The sequence below is a fragment of the Uloborus diversus genome, chromosome 3 (genome assembly GCF_026930045.1).
Source record: "Uloborus diversus isolate 005 chromosome 3, Udiv.v.3.1, whole genome shotgun sequence".
NCBI classification, from domain to species: domain Eukaryota; kingdom Metazoa; phylum Arthropoda; class Arachnida; order Araneae; family Uloboridae; genus Uloborus; species Uloborus diversus.
Window position 1 is genome coordinate 213,993,783 of NC_072733.1, and position 17,409 is coordinate 214,011,191.

Consider the following 17,409-nt stretch of genomic DNA (forward strand, 5'->3'; position numbering starts at 1 on the left):
TAAACAGTATATTGTACTAACAAAAACATTTTCATGCTCAAGTTTTTCTGCACAAATTTCATGAGTTGCTTTTCACAGAGAGCAAATTTTCATTTTTTAATTCTGTAAAAAATTTTATGACGTATCTCACATAAGAAAAAAACAGCAGCGCCATTGCACTCATATTGTTGTGTCACTCACATTTTCGGTGTAGCACAAGAGAAGCACGATAGCCCTTAGTCGTACTCAAATGGTAAAGAATCTTAAACAGGAAAAATGAGTATGATATTTCAAAAGCTCTCATATGCTCCATATAATGTTTCCATCAAGTTCAGTTGAATTTTCTAATTGAACGGAGAAAACTAAAACATTCATATGCTTTCATTGAAATGAACTGCATTGAAAGTTGAACTTTTTCGGCATGGCCTCAATTCTATTATGCTCAATGATAACGGTAAAAACCCGTGCCTTGTAATGACAGACTTATTTCTTTAAATTTATAAAGTAGATTTTCAGTAAGTGTTCTAAAATTTGTATCCAAAAAATATCGGAATGTGCAAGAAACAAATGAATAAATGATGAACAAAAAACGCTTCAACTTAAGACTTCAACTCAAACAAAAAAGTGGTTAAATTTCCGCCTACAATATTATTTTGCCGAACCCCCTATGTATCTCTTGCGAACCCCTAGGGGTTCACGAACTACCGGTTGAGAAAGGATGAACTAGACTAATTTATTTAATATAAGCAAGTTTTTTTGGTACAGATGTGATATACCCCCCCCCCCCCCCATTTGGCGACATCCGATTTTTTTGCACAAAATTGAAATATTTTTCTCGCCAATGAGGCGATAAATTTTTAAGCATGGCATCCCTGGTGAAACTAACCTGTGGTTGGCAACGCGAAGGCAAACTTGTTCGAACTTGTTTACTTGGGTTCTTTACTTGGTTTTACGCAGGAGAGATACGTGTTGTTTTGTGCAATATACCTAACAGAAATGCTTATTTTGTGTTAGTTTAGATTCAGTAGTTGTGTTTTGAAGTAAAAACATTAGAAAATGCCAGTTTCTTCAAACTTGAAGGTTAATTAAAAGTTAACTCCAACGTGGGTGTGTATCTGTAACGTGCCATTGTCATATGATGTATTGTTTTAGACTGAGTGTGAATATTTATACCATATAAAAAGGTAAGTTCTTTATTTTAGAATTCAAAAAAAACCTCTCACTTCCAAAATTCTTTGTTTTTACAAATCCTTGAAGGGTTCTTGTAGTTTTTAACTTTATTTTTACTGTATGTAAATTAATTTTACAGAAATAGTACGGTTATTTTGTTCTAAAAGTTAATTCTTATCGATGCCACGAATTATTTAGACATTCTATTAACGTGCTTCCTTTAGGTAGTGAATTTTATGTTAACAATTGAAAGTTCTTTCGGTTGTACTCTTAAAAATGCTGAATTTAATTCATAAATCTGCACAATAATGGTGCATATTTCACACTTAAAACTGTGTCATTATTGTACACTGAACGGAAGGAGCCACCCTTGGGTGTCTCCATGAAAATATACATAACTGTGACCATACTCCGACTGTAATGTATATTAACAGTCGGAGGGATAACTGGCGAGCCAGAGGTCTCATAGTACTTTCGTAATGAGACCTCGGCAGGGCCGGCGAGCCGAGGTCTCATTACGAAAGTACTATGAGACCGAGGGCTCGTATCCCGGAGAAATGATGAAAAAAAAATTAATGCATTAATTTCGACTTGTAATTAATACAATAATTTATTTCATTGTATTTTAATATGTTTACAAAAAACCCCGGCCCTGTACATTTTTGAAGCATATATTCGTGATGTTTTTTGTTGTGCTTTTATGTTGTTTTTTATATATATTGTGTTCTGAAGTGCTTTGATCATGTTTTCTTATCTGATTTTTTCCTGTTGGCGCTAAAAAAGCATCGCTAAGAACGATGTATGACATATGTCGTCATACATCGTTTTCTTGGTGACGCTTTCTTGGCGCCAACAGGAAAAAGTCGCCAAGGGTGGAGTATATCACATCAGTTCCAGTTTTTTTTTTTTGTAGCTGAACAATGTTATTGAACATCTACCAAATTTTTCTTCTTGTTTCATGGAATTTGATTTAATATAGTAGTAGTTGTTGAATTAAGGATTCAAAGATAATTTTCCTTTTGATTAAATTGCAATAAAAATAACCAAAAAAAGTATTTTTTTTAAAAAAAGCCGGTTTTTCTAAAACATTTTAAACCAAAAAAAAAAGACGGCCAGCCTTTGTTTCCTGGCTAAAATTGAACAGCCCTGCAAAATTTCTTAGGTCTTAGCAAAGGATTATACTAATTTTGAATGTAAACCTTTTCCTTTAGAAAACTTCAATTAGCAAACAAAGAATAATTTAATCATATTTGCAATACAAACACTTACTTATACTTCAAATATTTAACACACGCTTAAGTTAAATATAAGAATTTAATTTCCATTTTACATCTGAAATTTCTCGCAGTGGACAAAGACTCCAAACCAATGTTCAATTTCGCAACTTTTGTTTTTGCTTGTGGAATTTTCAATATTTTTTTGTCATAACTCTGAGGATTGAATGGAGCATTTTTTTTTCAGTAGAAATTTTGGAGAATTTTCCGTTCGCCAATACTTTCGTCCAATAAGAGTTTCTTTCGTCGAATTTGCAATTTGATTGCAATTGGCACAGCAGCAAATGCTTAGCACGGGCCTTGTACTCATAGCAAGGTTGCAAAAACTACGATTTTTCAATGAAAAAAGTGTTAATTTAAAGCAAACATGCATAAAATATAAAACATCTTTACAGTATTGTATATATTTTCAGTTTGTGCGAAGATATGAGGGTTTGAGCAAGAACAGTTTTCACTTTATTTGCTCCTTATTCTAGCTTTTTTGTTGGTTATCCGAGGTTTTTATTATACACGTTACCAGTGCCACCCGATTCTGCGAATAATCGGGGTTTTACTGTACTTGATGAATTAACAGAAAATAAAGCATTGGAACGGTGCTACCCAAGAATTTAAATTGAAACGAACACAAAAAGGGTCAGTGGCGGCGACTCCATGGGGCCTGAGGGGGCCCGAGCCCCCTCAATAAATCAAGAAAATAATTAGTTATATTATGTTTTCTAAACTCCAGTCTTGCATAATATAGATGAACGCTGGCGAACGGCGTTCACAGAAAATTTTTGGCTCTGCAGATTTTTTTTTTTTTTTCATACTGCTAATATTTTTTTAAGGGAATTTTTTAAAAAAATCCCAGTTTATTTTCGTTAAAGCCTTTTAAAGCACATGTGTGAAAAAATATATAAAAATATGGTTTTGGCAGTTTTCTTCAGTTGGTGAAAAATAAGCAAACTATATGTTATTGTAAAAAAAAATAATAATAATAAGCACTTTTTTTATTGCCTTTTTCATATTTGAATATAAATTTAATTCTTTACTCAAGGGCGAGTTAGGCAAAATAATTATTTGCAGAAAATTTTCCAGTTAGGATTTGTGTTCGCAGAAAGCTTTTCATTTTATCTAAGTCTGCTAAACTCATAAATTTATCCTTTATTTTTCTTGCTTGAAGATAGTTTACCTTGTAAAATACATTCAGTAATGAGTTAAAACAAATAATTATTACGGTAGTAAGCAGGTTAACTGAAAATGAGTAGTGTGAATAATGATGGTGTTATAGTGCTGCAAGCACACTTAGAATTTGTCACAGTGCGGGAACTTTTGGGTCAAATCTGTTGCCGGTAGGCAGCGCTGCGGCGAGCTCATCTAAGTGTTGCTGATCTGGAAAAAATATATGAAGGTTTGATTTGTATATTAAATGGGATGCGTGATAGTTTTGAATACTTTTGGGAATTGTGTTTAAAAGAAAAATCATTACAAAATCGGAACAAATCTGATATACCCCCCTCTTGGCGACTTTTTCCTGTTGGCGCCAAAAAAGCGTCGCCAAGAAAACTATGTATGACGTCATATGTCATACATCGTTCTTAGCGATGCTTTTTTAGCGCCAACAGGAAAAATTCAAATTATGTCATTAATTATTTAATGAAATTAATGCATTAATTTTTTTCCGTTGTTTCTCCGGGATACGAGCCCGAGGTGTCATAGTACTTTCGTAATGAGACCTCGGCTCGCCGGCCCTGCCTCGGTCTCATTACGAAAGTACTATGAGACCTTGGGCTCGCCAGGACCTCGCTGCCGCTCGGTCCGTTATCCCTCCGACTTTTAATATACATCACAGTCGGATATAAGTCACAGATCTCCTCCGTTCAGTATACAATAAAGTCACAGATTTTATGTGAAATTAACACCATTTTTGTGCTACAAAAATGCCAACCAGACCAAAATACAAACTACCAGAAACACACTAAAAACACAATAATTCAAAATATTTTCACTTCCTAACCTCTTTATTTTCAATTAGTTTAAATATAAAAAATCTATTTAGGACTCCGGTACGTCCAAACGTTGGACGACCTGACGAAAAAGAAGATTCATTCAAAAATTTCAATTGATACATTTGGACAACATCACAAACCGAACTCATAATTAAAATAGAAAATTCAACTAAATTAACATTAAAAAACAACAAGAAAAAGAATACTCTAAAATAAAGTTTGAATTGAAACTTTATTTTAGAGTATTCAACTTAAAATCTCCCTAAGAGCGAAACATATGAGCACCTACCTCCTAAAACACATACACGTGCAAAAACAGACTTAGAGAATAGAGAAACTACTTTCCAGCGTTCAAGTTGCAAAACCAGGGTTGCCAAGTTATCGCCTTATTGGCGATTTTCGTATCGAGCGAAAAATTAAAATCTCGCCAAGAGGGGGGCATATCAGAGGAGAGCCACAAAATCGAGTAGAGGGGTATGATTCTCGCTTAGGGTGCGAGAGGTCCCGTGTTCAGATCCCGGCCGAGCCCGTATGTAAGTTTTAAATCTAAGAAAGTTCTTCTGCTTTTATATAGGAGTTTAGTAAGACCTCATTTGGAGTATGCTGTTCAGTTTTGGTCGCCTTATCTGAAGAAAGATATTTTCGTATTGGAAAGGGTTCAAAGAAGGGTAACTAAATTAGTAAGGGGACTCTCAGATTTAGATTATGATACCAGACTTAATAGGCTTAACATGTATAGCCTGGAGCAAAGGAGAGTCAGAGGGGACATGATTCAGTTATTTAAATTTATCAAAATGAAAGATGTAAATGGATTAAATTTTTGCGGGGAAAGCAGGACAAGGGGTCATTGTTTTAAGCTATTTAAATCTCAGGCTAACTTGGAAATCAGGAAAAACTACTACTTTAGCAGGGTCGTGGGCACTTGGAATAGCTTACCGGAAGAGGCGGGTAATGAGCAAGGGAGTGGATAGCTTTAAGAGGGCCATTGATCTTCATTGGGGACTAATTAATTGACTAGGACCAGCCTAGCTGGGCCCAGAGCCTGTTGCTGGTCGTCGTATTTGTATTTGTATTTGTATAAAATGATGATCCTTCGCTTCCTCGGAATCGACGTATACCAAAGTATGAAAACAACGAAGCCAGTTCACCGCACGCTTTCAAAATCCCAAAGGCAATTTACATTGAGGTTTGTGAAATGGTGCAATCTTGCATTATTGGGCTGTTTGCATCAACTGGACTCACACAGATCATTGCAGTTGAACAAAAGTGCTTTGCTTTTATTTAACAGAGGTGAAACAAATTTTAAAAAATCGAATTTTCAAAAATAACCTAGACATTGAGAGACTGCGTTTACACTTGAATATGTTAGCCGGTATAACTAATGAAAAAACAAATGGTCTTAAAAAAAACATGAAAAAATTAAATTACCTTTTTACGAAAATACTGTGTATTGTATTTATTTTTTCCTTTTTTCAAAGCCAAAAAAATATGTGTCAGGCTTGTCGAGTTTTTGGGGTTCTAATGCTGATTACATGACTTTACAATACTTAAAAAAAAACATTAAAACTCACTATTTTTCATCTCAAATTTAGAAAATTTCCCCCGGTCCCCCCCCCCCTCCATTTTTTTAAAAAAGTTGGCGTCTCTGGGAGTGCCTTTCCATTCAAGTCAAGTGTCCTTCCTACCTTATAATATCAATGCTTAGCTACGGCACTGCACGGCTCCCCATAAAATAGAACAAAAAAAAATCTCTTACTAAGACAAGTGATATGATTTAAAAGTTGAACCAGAAAATTTGTAAACCAATTTTTAGATTCTTTTACTTCGAAAACGCCGTGTCACATACTGTTTATTTGTTAGAATTATACACACTAGAAAATATGGCATTTTCAAGGTTCAAAAATCTGACCTTTATTCGGGGTGGGGGACCTCCGAGGGATTACATAACACCCTAAACCCCCGGTGATGTCCAGCCCCCCCCCAATAATTTTTTCAAGTCGGCGTCCCTGAAAAGGGTTGATTCTCGCTACTTGACAGTTGAAAACGCACAACAAAGTTCTTTTGTCCTTTAAAAAAAAGTTAGGATTTGATCTCGAGAAATGTCAATAAATGATACATTGGCTTAATACGTACAATATAATGAGACCTGAATCAACCTCTTCGTCAGAGCGCTTGGCTTGGAACAAAACAAAGCAGCAATTAAAATGTGAACGAGGATTAAGGAAAAACTTTCGGTTAAAAACCGAAGGACGTCAAGTTTTCGTATCATTCGTGCTGCCATCTAGTAGTGGGAAATTTTTAGAAAAGCCTGTTTGCTCAATATGCATCACTTCACGCCATTTATTTTTTTGAGGTAGACCGAGCAATGGTGGGCGATGCAGCTAGTAATGCACATAAAAAAATATGGTTGAAAATCTCTGTGGATGAAGGATCTCTTTTTTCTCATTCATTTGTTCGTTATAATTAAGTTATCAGTAGCGTAACAAGGGGTTGACAAGGGTGGCTATTCGGAACTCCAGCGTTCGAATACGCTACCTTGCGGTGATTTACAAAACTGCAAATGAAAATAAAACATTGCCACGTTGCGTTCCATGTGTGTCTGTTGACGTAAACACAGGCAGTTTGTTCTGAGTATTTATTAACGCAATCGATGTGTCTTAGTTTGCTTTCAGCTACAGAAATTAATTCGTCCCTTAGTAGTATTCTCGAGCTTCTCAAAATAATGTTAGTTTTCATTATTTCCTTAATAATTGGTGAAAGCGAAAATTCTGGATTAACAAACTTGGATAACGTTACACAAGGTAAAAAAATTTATTGTTTTGTATGAATTTGTAAGAATATGGGGTTTTTTTTAATCTTAAGTTAATTAAACTTACCATATTTTACAGCAGCATTTAGTTGGAATGGACAGTATGCAAAATATTTTCTTGAATATATTATCGTAGAACAAAATGAATAACCGAGAAAGAATTTACTTTATTCCTTTTATTCTCAGCTGAAAGGTCTCGCCAAATTTGTTTAGGGTTATAGTTTTAGTATAGTGCGAGCAAAGTAGCCTTGGCGAGATTTCGCGTTTTTAGTTAAACCATTTTTAATTTTTATCATGAGTGGAATAAAATGGTAGTAAGATTACAGAATTCGATAAGTGAAAAGAAATAATGGTCAATCAACTGAAAAGAAAACTACCACCATATATCCGTGAGAATTTTGTTGATGATTTGCATAACATGACACAATTAAATCGTAACTCTGAAATTAGAAAAATCGAAACAGAAAATTTTTAAATTAACCGATTCGCGAATTCGAGATAAATAACTCAGCTACAAATGGAAAACAATAAGCGCTAGCCAAGCAAGGCAAAAAAGTATCATCTTCTTTCGATAACAATTTGTAATGTCATATTGAATTTTCTAGCATTAATTGTTATTCTTGTCAGGCCACAATTATTATTTAGTTTTATCAAGAATTGATAAATATCGAATTCAACATCGTGGAAATAGCTGCTTAGAACTACGAACTACGTAGTTTGCATTAATCTTTGAAGTTTAGTAATGCTTCTTGAATTCTCATTTCTTTCTACGTGGGCCAGAATATCCACAAGACTTTGAAAATTAATTTAAAAAGAATAAAGCGAAAAATCATACGTACGAACAAAAATCACAACACTTTTAGCATTTTCTTCGTTACCATGTGCGTTTGTTTTAGTTTTTATGTCCGCCATTAGACAGTGACTGCAGTGCCCCCTATAGTTCGTTGGAGTTGCGAATCGCAAGGGGAGCAGCAGCTAGGGGGGCAGCATTTCGACTGACTTAAAAAAATAATAATATTTTTTTTTTTAAATGATCACATGAATAGAAAAATGCTTTTAAAAATAAAAATTAAAATTGAAAAAATCTCGCAAGAAAAAATCTAGCGGGTGAAATACAGTGGCGTAGCTATTGTGTTTGCCGCCCGGGGCGGTACCTCAATTTGCCGCCCTTTCGTTGTGAAATAGCAAAAACATAAAACTGTCAAAGGTTTTAAATCAAAACTAGAAATTTAATTGAAGAAAAAATAAGACTTGAAAAGGTGTGTACGCATTTTAGTTGAAGAAAAATGATAATTTCACATTAAATGGGGGGCGTGGATTTAGTTTGTTCAACGGACTTCATTTAAATTCTTAGCACGGGCATCGCTGTGCGGGGTACTGCTAGTATTCAATATTTTTATTATCATGAACTGTAGCTATTTCATATGAATGCGCAGTGTGTTTATTCAGAATAACCCAAATGAAAAAACGTGTATGCTTCCTTATAAATTTCTCTTAGAATAATTTATTATTACTAACAGAGCTGGAGGCAATTTGAAATATTACTGAACTTTTGCCAAAAATAATGCATTCTCTTCCTTTATAAGATTGAGCTATCTAATGTAAATAATCTTCTATGTGAGTAATAATCGTCAAGAGAGCTTAGCAACCTTGTATTTATTGTTGAATACTTGTACAGTTAACCACTAGATGGCAGCATGAACAGTAAGAAATTGAGGCGGTATCTAACCAAACGGGAGTACCGGTAAACAAATAATTCTTTCATTTCATTAGTTGCTGCAGCATAGTGTTCAGATAAGAGAAATGTAAACAGAGTTTCTTCTCTTCCAGTCACATATTCGTGGTCGCACTTGACAAAGGAGGTCGCGGATGCCGGAGTCCTCAAGTTTTCACTCCGGGGTTATAGTGCTTAGAAGGCACTATACCGGGGTGTTACTTCCTCTTACAAAAAAGGACGTATTGTATTCGAGAAAAAATTTTCACTCAAAAATCGACCTTAATTTCCATTTTGCTGACCCCCGAATGAATGTTGAGTTCATTTTTCGACTCGACAACACGTGGTTAAGTGCATAAGAACGTATAGACACGTGAAATATTCATTTTGAAGATTTCCGAGTTAGTTACAACGAGTTTTCTCGTGACGTCTGTATGTGCGTATGTATGTCACATAACTCAAGAACGGTATATGTCCTAGAAAGTTGAAATTTGGTACGTACACTCCTAGTGGGGTCTAGTTGTGCACCTACCCTTTTGGTTGCATTCGGGTGTTTCTAAGGGGATCTTTTGCCTCTTTGGTCGGAAATCATTGTTAATTTCGATGTAAACTCAAGTTGTGTTACAATTTGGCGGACACTTGGCGATATATGGCCAATTTGCAGAGGGATCATATACATATTTGTGAATTTCAGTCACATTTTTGTCCTTCAAAAGACTTGACAGAAATTACTACAAAAAGCAGGTGCAAGACAGGTGATGCGAAAAGAGTAAGGGGTTAGAGATTTTCTAACTGGAACCTTACTATCAGATGCAGTATGAGAGTGCACATAGCAAAGACGAAACAATTAGTTTAGAAAGTGCGTTGAACAGAATGAAATAAGAAGGAAGGATCCTTGCAGCTCATATTCACATGGCACTATTGTGAATAATTAAATTCCAGGTCCCAAAATTAAATTAAGAAAATCTCCAACCCTCCAGGCTATATTTGCAGAAAATAACATTTATATATTGTTAATAAATGTATTCATCATTTATTCATGTTATTAAATATATTCATTTTCGTGCAGCATCTAAAATATGCTGCTTGTCCTGGCGACAAGAGAAATTGGGAAGTGTCAGTTTCGTTCGGAGCTGCCAGCGACAGCGAGATTGGAACATCGTTTCAAGTGGTGTCCTGTCTTTTGAAAAGATTCGATAATTTCAAAATTAAAACTATATTCGTTCAGAGAATGCAGTCTGAAAGGTAGGTGATGTGCTCGCTCCATCTGGTGAGCTAAATATTTGGCAAACGCTAGCTCGCTACGTTTTTTTTTTGTTTTACAACTTTAAAAATCAAAAATACTTCTGTTTAGTATTTCGCAAACCTTTTTTTCTGGGTAATATCAATGGCTTATGTATAACTGGAACTATGAATGGTGTTGATGCCTTAATTACATACTTCATTATTGTTGTATTAAGCTGATTTCTTAACCATTTTACATCAGTGCCGTATAAGGGGGAGGGCAGGGGCTCTTGCTCCCCGCTTGTAACCTCTGGGGGGAAGCAGCAAATTCAATCCGTTATTGTGATTTTTTTTTGTTGAAACTCGAATATATAAACTTAAAGGAAGATGGGTAGGGGCAATTTCACCATTTGCCCGGGTCGAAAAAATAAGATCCAGCATCGTGTATTGCATTTACTTTCCCATTACTATTATAATTAACGATTAAATAACTGCTTGAAGAATGTAGAGGTTCTTAAAATTTCATACGCTCATCAATCATACAGAACTCCAAAAAATAGTAGTCAAGTCAGTATTTCAATAAGTTCGTAATTGAGTACCTTATTCCTGCATCGTTCGGGGGGGGGGGGGGGGGGTCGAAATCTAAATATCGTTCCCGCGGCACGAGCGCCCATATGAAAGGGGGGGAGGTACAAGTGGGGGCTCAAGCCTCCCCTTTGAAATGAGTCCTTGCATTTAGTATTTTTCTTTGCAAAAATGTAAAAGCATTTCTTCTCCAGCTATTACAGAGTTAGTTGTTAAAGATCGTCAAATTCTAATAACTCTAAATCTGTACCGAAATCAGTTTCTATGCAAAAAATATCCGAGCCCCCTCCCTACTAGAATTTTGCATATGGGCGCCCATGTCCATCGGTAGTAGATATATATCGACATATCGTCCAGCCCTAGACTACATAGTTAAGATATTATCAGATAGGTGGCATAAACGCAGAGTAAAGATTTCAATGCCCCATATTCACCTACTGTTTCTAAACAAATTAACTTTTTTTAAAATTTTAAAAAATCTGAAAATTATATTTCAAAAAAGTAAAATGTTCAAGACAAAGACATAGGCTTGAAAAAAAAAATCTTCAAAGGAGTTTAAAACCTGGGTCCTACTTTTCCCCATAGGTTAACATTGGATTCAAAGCTTTTGGACTGACTGAAGAGCACCCTTAATTTTTTGTACTAAATTTCTCAACTTGCATGAGAGTACAATCTCAAGAATATTTGAGTCAAGTACATTTCAACTTTCTTGGACATACCGTTTTTGAGTTATGCGACATACATTCGCACATACAGACGTCACGAGAAAACTCGTTGCAATTAATTCAGGAATCGTCAAAACCGGTATTTCGCATGCCTATACGTTCTTAGGCACTTATTCACGTGTGGTTGAGTCTAAAAAAAAAAACTCATTATTCATTCTGGGGTGAGTGAAATGGAAATTAAGGTAGATTTTTTAGTGAAATTTTTTCGCTAATACAATACTTCTTTTCTTGTAAAAGGAAGTAAAAATGACTAGGAAACTCCAGAAGCAAAAGAAATGCATGAGAAAAATCATATAAACTTTATTCAGGATGTATACATTTCTTCAGATGCTTATGATGATACATTATATGAATACAATGAGCAAGGAAAGGGATGTAAAAAAAAAAAAAAAACACATGCTTTATTTTTTTGCAAAAGTAATCTTCATAGAATTGTTAGGAGTAATTTTGAAACCTTGCAATACTTCCTTAGCAGCTGCACTAAGGACCTCGTTTTCAAATTCTACAAAAGCGATATCATGTCTTCCAGGTACAAGGCGAACTTCTTTAAATCCAGGAAACCTATATTGAAACACAAAACAATGTTACCTTATTTTCTATCTAGAGACGTACCGAGTAGCACTTTGGCCGAGTAGCCTTGGCCTTTCACTACTCGGTCAAGTACCAATTTCCAATTATGTTTTCAGAAGAACCACCAACACACACGCGACGAATTTTGAACTCATTACCTCCATGTCCAAATAATAGTTTTTAAAACAAAACTCCAGTTGAAATTTAATTACGCATTATTTAAAAGATTTTGTTTTATATATATGTCAATAATTTTACAAATAAGTTATTTTTTAAATTAAAAATAAGCAAATACATAAAAGGGAGGATTAATCAAGTTGAAATTAAAACAAATTATATCAATCTTTACTTCTAGTCTACCAAACATAAATAATTTTAAAAACAAATAAAACAACGTTAAAAGCACAAATGCACAGGAGCACTGCAGACATGTGTTTCTGCATTATAAGGAACATCTTTTTCAGTGAATAAAATGTGAGCTTATGAATGTAAAAAAATCCGACTTTTGTCAGAGGTCTTTAAATCCATAAGCTCACACTTTTTGAAAAAAGCATTCCTTGTACTGCCAACTGCTGAAAATTCTCAACTGATAAAGAATCATGGGTGCAAGTTTGGTCATGTGATCAAGACGGAAAATATTTTCAATCCCCCTCACACATGCTTGCTTAAGGAAAACTTTGTGTGTAAATGTTGTAGATTTTAACTATGCCACTTTTGGAATCTGTGTTTTATTTGAATTTTAAGCTTTTGACTTTTTGTAACAACATGAACTTAGTTTAAATTGTAATATTTAAGCGTTTTGGTATCTTAATTCCAAAAACCTAAAAACCGCCAATAACGGGTGGTCTGGGGGGTTCTCCCTCAGAATTTTTTTTTTTAATTGAAGTCCAAAAAATGCAATGGTAGGCCATTTTGGTAAAGTTCAGGGAAAGGAGGGGTTCAGAGACTCTCATACACCAACTTTTTCAAACTGATAGTCCCAAAATCACAATATTGGGCGACCTTCAAAAATATTAGAGAAGGGGGGGGGGGCACTTTGGACTCTCAGTGAAATTGAAGTTTTGAATTGTACTCCATCTTTCATAACATTTATACGCTTTTTGAATGCATTATCGAAATGATGGAGTTCAGAAACTCTCCTTAGGCAATATTTTGAAATTGAAGTTCAAAAAACATTTTTATTGCAGCAATAAAATCGCTTGGGACATAGATTTTCATTTTTTGCAACATAAATCAGTTCTGATCGGAAAGTCTACCCAAGGTAGCGCCAACAAACCAGGAAAAAAAAAGGTGGGGAATGGGCAACTAACATAGGCGTGCGCACGGGGGTCACCAGGGGAACCGTGGTACCATTATAAATACCCCCATGTCACATAAAAATGAAAGTTAATACGAAAGTGGCTAAAATTTTACATTTTTAGGTTCATTAATTTTTTACCTCATACGCTTTAAAAACCCTTTTTAACTCCCAATATTTGAAAATTTTCCTTAAGCGAGCAAGTCTGGGAGCCTTTCCAAGTGCAACTTCAACCTCCTGGTACAGTGGTACCCCCATTTCTGAATCCCCACGCATGCCTATAACAACTAATGATAATGAACTGGCACCGTTCCCCCACAGTCTTCATTTGAAAAGGAATTATTTTATAAGATAGCAGGTGCTGAAATTAGCCATAAAAAAACCACTTCAGTGAAATATACATTTTTTAAAGGAGGTACACTTTTCAATTTTCTTTAATTAAAGAAAGCAATAGGGGAACTGAATCCTCAACTATAGTATAAAATGACGTTTTAAATATTTCAACATCGAAAAATTTTCGGAAGAGAACTCCTGAACCCCTTCCTCTGAGTTAACCCCAAATATCCTAAATTTGAGTTTTAAGGCTTCAGTTTCTATTTTTTTTTCTAGGAACAGTACCCCCCTTACGTTTATACATGACTTATGACTGCCTGAAAGTTTTAATACTTTAATTTCGGAAACTTTTTGAAAGAAGCTTCCTACTCCCTTCCCCCTTAAGTCATCCAAATATAACCCAAAACAGAACATTTAAAATTTCAAAACCGGAAATATTTCGGGCTGGGAGGCGGAATCCCCCCCCCCCTCTCTTTGTGTTTATTAATTGTACGAACCAGTAAAGTTAAAGCATATTTTTCAAACACTCAATTTTTCTTTTTTTAATAAAAACTGAAAGAAAATCATCGAATTTCTTTCCATCCAGACCTCCGTCTCGGAAATTTTGTGCAAGACCAAAGGTCTTGCACCCATGTAAAGAATTGATAATGTTTTTGAAAAATTAGGACAAAAAACGATAGGACTTTTTAGGACATTTTTTTAATATTAGGAATTTTAGGACAACTTCTAGCCCTGCTACTGACACCTTATCTCCAAACCTCCGACATTGCAGACTACCACGGCTTGTTATGGCATTCGGCCAAGATCTCTTTTTTTTTTTTATAATCGTGCCAAGTGTTTAAAATGTTGCAATTATTATTTTATTTTCCGTGGAAAATCAGGTCTTTTACCTACTTCGTAGTTGACTTGCATTTTTTGAATTTTACCGTTGAAACTACAGATAATCTGTAGTTTTCAGTATTTCTGAACTAGTATTCCAGTACCAGTGATCTTAAAACTTTATGCTGATATTTTTAAATCTGACTAGCACTAGAGACTAAAATTTCTTGCCTAATATGGGAGCAAACATACACAAAAATGAAAGCATAGGATTAAATATCCAATTAAAAATATATATACATATATTTTACTGCGCATAGACATTAGGAATCCCATTACTTACTGTGTAAATAGCATAGATAACATCATTTCATTTGTTTCTTTAGGCAAGTTGGTTAAGAAGAGGATGTTATTAGGTGGCTGGTCTGCAGTGGGAGAAGCAGACAAAGCTTGAGGAGTAGCTTGAGGTCCCATATCTAAAAAAAAAATATATGCATTATTTTCAAAACATAATATATTACAATTTCTGAATATTTTTTAAAGAATGAATAAAAACTTTTTAACATAAAAACAAAAACTCTGAATACAGATATTTAAAAAATAAAACTACAGGATGGGGCGCCAAAATTTCCTATTTAAAAATAAAAAATTTTACATTCCCAAAAATTCTGTATTATCCTTTTACTGTCACACATAATAGGAGATTATGCTTTACTCTGTTTCGAAAACAATATCTTGTAAGTGATACTCTCCACTGTCAATACACCGATTCAGTCAAACTCGGAAGTTTTGGTCAATTCTTTGGAGCACATCAACCGGTATATTTGCAGTTTCGGTTTGGATACGGTTATCGGGTCCTCCAGAGCTCGTGGACGATCGTTATAAATCGGCGACTTCAGATAAGATCACAGGAAATAGTTACTGGGGAACTAAATCAGGAGAGCGGACAGGGCAGTTTAAGTCCCCATTTGGAATGAGCAGCCTCCACAGTAACGGCACGAAGCAGTCACGAACAGAGCATGATCGCAAACGAAAGCTTGATGTAAGAAAACTTCCCATTCAAGATTTTTCTGTTGAGCCTCTCCCCACCAATCGGTGATGCTCCACATTTTTTGCATGCCAAATTCAAAAAAGGAAGATCCTGCATCCCTCCTTTACAATGCCTTAAACTGATGAATAAGTTATCACATATTGCTGCAATGTTTTTCATTTTTTTAATATCTCTTTTTGCCTCTTTACATCTTGCCATCAAGAAATTTGCCACCCCGTAACTCTGACACCCTAGGTAAGGGCACAAGTCACCAATATACAATGTTGCTACACATTTTTCAGATGTCTATTCTTCTCTCCTTTAGCATAATGCTTTCAAAAAATCTTAAAATTTTAAAAATAAAAGCATTGGATTAAATGGCTACTGACAGTTAAAAGTGTTCCTAAATTAGCCTTCTGACCACAGCCAACGTAACATTAAAAAAAACAATTTTATATCTATTTAATATATGCAACTTCACTTACAAGAAATTTGGAAAAATTAGGAAAAAAATAATAATAAATCATCTCTCAGAAAGTTCAATTTATTAATTATTAAAGTTGATATTATATAAAATAACCACCAAAACTATTAATTGGCTAATTTAAGCGATCAGAGCATCCCTAAAAGGTAGTACAATCCAAAAGTATAGGGACAAGTTGTATAAAACCTTACCTTAAAAAGTTCACATCACCGAAGCACATTCACCTTCAAAATAGTCACCTTGAGCAACTACACACTTCTGCCAAGCACTCCTGGAAGCCATTTTTTGCAAGGCCTCATGCGATGCAGCTTTAACTTCATTGTGGTGAAGGAGACTTCCATGTTGAGGATTTACGCTTTGATTGGATGTCAAACAAATAGCACCACATTTCACCAGACTTAGCACGGTGTGTCTTTTACCTATTCCCAGCAGTTACAAAACATTTCGCAGAGATGCCACTTCCTTTCGTCAGACAATATTAAAGCTGCATCGCAGTAGGCCTTACAGGAGGTTGCAAAAAATGGCTTCTAGGAGTGCTTCTAAAAGTTATATGAACATTGGCAGAAGAGCATAGTTTCTCAAGGTGACATCTTTGAAGGTGGATGCACTTCAGAGATGTGTACAAGTCAGGGTAAGGTTTTATAAACTTGTCCCCAAACTTTTGGATCGTACCTCATGTCTGCATGTTTAAAGCATTATGGAAGAGCAAATTTTGAATATAACAGGGTGACTGTTTCAGCCAGTTTATTCTGAAGTCAGCACTAGGCCTTGATAACGTTTTTATTTATTATTTTAGGTTTAATTTTTAGTATGTGTGTAAGTAAGCCAAATTTGCCAACTACACTTCATTAATATTTTAATGTTTAATATAACAAGAACAAACATTAAAAATTAGTTAAATGCTACAAATATTAGCATTACCTTTTAATTTTTGTTTAGTGTTTCATATTGAAAACGGAACTTAAGATAATTTGCTACAATGATAACTCAATACAGGGTTCATACCCTCCAGGGAGAAAAAAATTTCAGCACTTAAAGGAAAGAAAATTTTTTTTTCAAGGCAATATCATAAAGTCGTGCTAAAAATATTGTATGCAGATTTCTTTACACACATAAATAATAGGCAATAATTAAAAAAAAAAAAAAACATAGGAAAACAAAATTGCATTTTCTACTACAAGAGACACTTTCATAAAAGATCTGTGTCGAAAGTTTTTCTGGAAATGTCTGAAAAGTTCAATCATAAAGAGGAGAACACACATATAATATACAGAAGCATATAAAATTCAAAAATAGAAAGAAACAAACCAAAGATGTTCTGAAGAATGGACCTTGCGAACTAAGGGGGCTGGTCTGCCCTCTGATAATGTATCAGTTCTTAGTTCACTTATTTCATTTTGACTTTCTC

At 34.8% G+C, this 17,409-nt stretch overlaps 1 long non-coding RNA gene across 1 annotated transcript in view; it reads right to left on the bottom strand.

Moving 5' to 3' along the window:
- LOC129218577 (uncharacterized) overlaps positions 1-6,673 on the bottom strand; it is a 125,871-nt gene extending 119,198 nt beyond the window's left edge. The window contains exon 1 of the long non-coding RNA XR_008580340.1: positions 6,545-6,673. This is a non-coding gene — a long non-coding RNA (uncharacterized LOC129218577). The remainder of the gene's footprint in view (positions 1-6,544) is intronic.
- Between the last annotated feature and the right edge of the window lie 10,736 nt (positions 6,674-17,409).